Source organism: Sminthopsis crassicaudata, chromosome 6 (assembly GCF_048593235.1).
Source record: "Sminthopsis crassicaudata isolate SCR6 chromosome 6, ASM4859323v1, whole genome shotgun sequence".
NCBI lineage: Eukaryota > Metazoa > Chordata > Mammalia > Dasyuromorphia > Dasyuridae > Sminthopsis > Sminthopsis crassicaudata.
In genome coordinates this window covers 45,411,965-45,417,964 of record NC_133622.1, presented here as the reverse complement: position 1 = coordinate 45,417,964, position 6,000 = coordinate 45,411,965, and positions in this window count along the sequence as shown.

The window sequence follows — 6,000 nt, the reverse complement described above, 5'->3', positions numbered from 1 at the left end:
TTAGTAAGAACCTAACAATAATAGAAATGGATAGTCACAGAATTTTAAGGTGCATATGATAAACTGGAAAAAGGACAGAAAATCAGAGAAATTAAAAGAGGAGATTTAGAAAGTAGGGAAGCCAAGAGAATGTTACATACATGAAGCTAGATAACACTATTCAGAAAGAGAGATAATCAATAGTCTTCTAGAATATTCAAAGACAGTTCAGCCTAAAAATAAAATATATTGAATTTGGAATATTAGGATATCATATGTGGCTTTTGAAAAAGCAGTCTCTTAAAGGGTAATATTGGGAAAATATATAATTTTTATTATAAACTAAGGAAAAATTAACAATATGTGATAAAATGAAATAATCACTTTAAGACAAGCTACTAATATTTTTGTGAGAGCAATGTGATTGAATAAAGATTTTTTAAAATAGTGGTTTAAATCTTTATGATGAAGCAATTTGAAAAACTTTATAAGTGCATTTTATTTAGTTTTAATGGCTATCAGTTTAAAAAACTTCATATCCTAAGATATGAAGATCTAAATGGAAGATCTACATTATTAAGTCTGCTTACAACATGATGCTATGTTATCTTTCAGTTCTATATACTAAGTTGAAAAGTAACCTAAAAGTCATAATATCTTGGGTTCAAATTCTGATTCCATCACATAATATCTCTATAACCGTGGGCTACACTTCATATCTCAGTGTTTTAGGCAGTTCTGCAAGATTATACATTTTTGAGAAAGTGCTTAAACACATTGGTAGAGGAAGTTTCCTTAAAGATCAGATTAGTAATTGAATCACAAATCTAGTCCTTATTCCTCATTTATTCACCAATTATACAAAGATTTTCTATTAAAATTTGATTAATCTGTTTTCCTTTTTGATGCCCAACAGTTATAAACTAACCAAGTGGTGCTACATATTTTATAATTTTAACAAATGCATTTAAAAGCTACTAAATCCCTTCTGAATGAAGATGTTTAAAAAGATTAGAAAACATTTCTAAGTTTTTAAAGTTTGTAAATATGGAGGTTTTTTTTTCTCTTAATAGTTGAAAATACAAAAAAAAAATTGGTCAAAGTCATAATACCTAGAACAGTTAAATGCATGAATTTCCTTTAACAAAACTTGTTTTCCCCATGATTGCTAAAATGCCACATTTACCTTGGAGAAACATATTAAGTGCATTTCTTTATTTAGGGAAAATAGGTAAAAATACTAATAAAAGTCAATAGTTATCACAGTAAAAGTCCACATAATTTGGGATGTATCTTCTTGTAATGCAGAAATACGTTACTCATATTTGGTTAATAATTTGTTAAAGAATGTTGTCATGATACATACAAAAAAGTCTTATTTCAATTTAAAAAAATATTACAAATGTACTATTATATAAAGATTTTCTTTTAATAAAATAGACTATATTGATCATAGCCTAAAGCTCTTTCTGAACTTCTGGCTTCAACATTTATGCTGCAATATTTTGCATGTGAATGATGCAGTGAATGGATTTCCTGTGTGGTCTTATCTTAATAACTTACTCTGAAAAGCAACAACCCTAGTAGTGAACATACATAAAATTTTTCCCATCAAACATTGTTTTTTATTAAATAAATGGTTTGCTGTTGACTATACATTTTCTTTGATATTTTTTCTTTTCTTTGATAGCTCATAAAAAGTAGTTCTCTGTGCATTTCATCATTGAAATAGAATCTAGCAAATACCATAAGCTGAAGCATGTTAGAAATAATTTGTAGTTTCATTCAACTGTAGACAAAAGTTGCACACTGTGTAATTTGTTTCAACTCTTGTTTCTTCAAATCTTCAGAAATGTTTTCTGTACACCTAACAATAGTATTTTGAGACAAAGGAATGTATTTTAGTTTGTCACTATATTTCTTCCTTTATATTTTTGAAAGCCATTTTTATTCCATGGTAGAAAGAACACTGTTTACTCAATAATATGTGCTGCCTTTTGCCATTAAGTAAACATAAAAAAAGGTTTTGAAATATTGGTTCTTATATTTAGTGAAACTTTGTCAAGTACTAGATAAAGTTCCTTAGTATTTTACTTTAGATATTGATCTTCATGTTCCAAATGGTTGGTGCTAAAATAATGTTATTCATGATGACTTAATACTTTAATAACTTCATATCTCAAGGCTCAGTATATGTAAAGATTCAGCATTAGCAATAGATTGACTTAATTTCAAATAATATTCCTGATAATTTTGAATTTTTTCTGATGACATTCTGATTGGATTAGATTGCCATTGTTTTTACGTGATAATGAGGTTGCTAAAGACTTCATAACAGGAGTAATAGAAATATTAGCTCTTCTGTTTTCTGGTTCCCTTATGCTCACACTATTGGTATTATCTTAAGCTTGCAATTGCCTTGTGTGATTCTTTATAATATACAAATATTTTGTGAGGTTTAAATTTTCTAGGAATAGAGGGTTGAACTTGTGACTTTATTTATACAGGAAAATCCTGATTGAGGAAACTACCACAATCAAAACAGATCAGCAGTTTCCTGGGACATTAATCTTAGACTTGTTTAGAGTATTGAGATTTAAGTGATTTTTCATGTATCATATAGAACATAAGTTCTGAGGAAGAGTTTTAACATAGTATACACATCTACCACCCCAGATAGAAATTTTAATATTTTCTTCTGATGCTTCAAAATTTCATCAAGCAAACCACTGGGGTTTGTGTTCTAATTTTGGAGACCATTGAACCAGATTCCTGAATTAATGGAATGAGAATGTGAAGGAAGGAAAAATTGGGGAGGAGAAGTGTGTGTGTGTGTGTGTGTGTGTGTGTGTGTGTGTGTGTATGTTAAATGTGTCTATACAAATAAACCATTTGAACTTGTAAAAAAAATTAACTAAAAAGACATATTATTTAAACTATAATGATCAAATCTATTGGTACAACAAAATATGGATATCAACATGAAATTGTTGCCCCTGATTCATATCTGAGAATAACTGAGTATATATTACAGTTAAAGTTCAAAAACAGATTATTGTCTAACTTTAGCTGACTAATGTAGTCCCTATAATCCTTATAGTGTTATTATTTCAGTGAAAGGCTCTATTAGGTACAATGTTCAATAATGCTGAATTCTAAGGCCCTTTGATATAACCTAAAAGGTTTTCTCTGGTATCTAGCTACGTTCTCTGTTATTTATTTGACATAATTGCAACCTCTCAGGAACATGGTGCTTGCCAGAATGAAATCGGTTGTCAACTGTGGAAATTTGCTTTCCTGATTTTTCATCTTTCAAAGAAATGATTTGTACTGAATGCCATTGTACTTGAGAATTGTACCAATTCATTCATTCACTAAATATTTTGAACACCTACTATAAGTAAAATCTATCCAGAAATTATGGAGAAGAAGCTTAAAACCTTGTAAAGGAAATGTCATTACATATTTGTAATTAAAGCCTGAGAATAATAAATGCATAAAAAAATCAAAATACTATGTCAGGTTAGGGGGAGAGAAGTCACCTCCAGCTGGGGAAAACCAGAGAAAGATTCATGGAACTGTAATTAACAAAGTTTCCAACATAATCATGAAAGATGACTAGGATCAATGAAGGTTTAATAATTATAATTTATTAACTCTCAAAATCTATTAATGGATCAATGACTTCTCAAAGTTAATTGATATTGCATGAATTTACATCTTGATTACTGAATGTTCTTTATTAATTCCTTGTGATTAATTTTTCTTTTTTGGGGTGTTTAAAAATTTTATTTAGTTTTTTAATTTTTCCCAGTTACATATGAAAAGCAATTTTTAACATTGGTTTTTAAAACTTTGAGTTCCAGATTCTCTCCCTTTCTTCCTCTTTTCCCTCCCTCCAATTGAGAAGAAAAATAACTCAATATAAGTTGTGGATATATAGTCATGCAAACTATTTCCATATTAATTGTATTGTGAAAGAAAATATAGACACCGCAACATTTTTTTTCAAGAAAAAAAGTAAAATAAAAGTATGCTTCAATCTATATTAAGCCACTATCAATTCTATCTCCTGGGTTGATAATATTTTTTTTTTATCATAAGTCCTTCAGGGTTGTATTGGATCATTGGATTGCTGAGCATAGGTAAGTTATCCACAAGTGGTCATTTTACAATATTGCTGTTAATTTGCACACAATGTATATCTCTTCATCAATTCATATAAATCTTAAGTCTTTCTAAGTATTTTTTTTTCCCTGAGGCATTTGGGATTAAATGACTTGACTGGGATCACACAGCTAGACAGAGTTAAGTGTCTGAGACCATATTTGAACTCAAGTCCTCTTGACTTCAGGGTTGGTGCTGTACCCATTGTGCTGCCCCCTTTATAAGTTTTTCTAAGAATTCCTGTCACCATTTCTTTTGTTTTTTATGGACACATTCCATTTTTTTATTAAAAGTTTTTATTTTTAAAATATATGCATAGATAATTTCATAAATAACTAGTGGTATTTCAGAGATGTCTTAATTTGCATTTCTCTGATCAATAGTAATTCAGAGTATTTTTATATGACTACAAATGGTATTAATTTCTTTATCTGAAAATTGTCTGTTCATATCCTTTGAACATTTATCAACTTGAGAACTTCTCATCATTGCTTATAGCACAGCAGTATCCCATCATATTCCCCAATTTATGGATGACATTCCCTTGATTTCAAAATTTTTGCTATAGAAGAGTTGCTACAAATACTTTGTAATATAGGCCCTTTTACTTTTATGTTTGTTATCTCTTTTGGAATTCAGACCTAGTAGGGATATTACTAGATCAAAGATATATATCTATATCGATATCGATATCGATATAGATATATATATAGATATAGATATATAGATAGATAGATAGATAGATAGATACACACACATATATATATACATATATACATATATATGTGTCTATATATATATATATACATGTGTGTGTATGTATACACACACACACACACACACACACACACACACACACACACACACTTAGCTTTATAGCTTTTTGGCACAGTTCCAAATTGGTGTACAGAATGGTTGAATCAATTCACAATTCCATCAATGATGCATTAATGTCTCATTTTCCCCTACATCCCCTTCATACATTTGTCATGTTCTTTTTCTTTTCTATTAGTAAATCTAATAGATTTGAAGGAATGCTTCAGAACTATCTTAATTTGTATTTCTCCAATCGGTGATGAGTTAGAGCATTTTTTCTTATGACAACAACTTGTTTACTCTATCTAAAAATGGTTCATATCTTTTGATAATTTATTAATTGGGGAATGATTCTTATTTTTATAAATTTGACTCAGTTCTCTGTGTTTGATAAATGAGGCTTTTGTCAGAGAAACTTGCCTCAATTTTTTTTTCACAGTTATTATTGCTAACTGTATTTTCCTCCAGTTTATTCTATTCTCTCTTTCCTTTTATCCTTTCCTGTAAAGGGCTGAAACTCTGAATAGGTACACTAGGATCAGGCAACCAAGCACTTGAGGCTAATTACCTATTGGACAATAACTCTATTAGCATATGCTTGGAAAAATGGCCCTTCTCACAATTCTGTGCTGGCGCCATCTTTTGGTGTATACAGATAATCATAAGAGGGATTAGAGGATGGAGTGAGACAAGCCAGAGTCACTTTGGAGGAGGATGAAGAGAAGGGAGGTTGGTGGAGAACATGTGGCAGTTTTGTCAATCCCCTTTACTTCTCCCCCTGCTTATCCTGACTCTGGCTGATTCTGAGGCCTCCAGGCAGCTAACCTGGACTTCATACCTTCCCTCCTCAAAAACGACATCTCCCAGTCTGCCTTTCCTTCTATCATTCCCTTCTGTACCCCCATATTCTCCTATCCCTTTCCCTCCTACTTCTCTGGGAGTTAAGATAGATTTCTATATACATTTGAATCTGTATGTTGTTCCCGCTTTGAGCAGTTCTGATAAGATCAAGTTCATTTTCTCCTCCTTACCACTCCC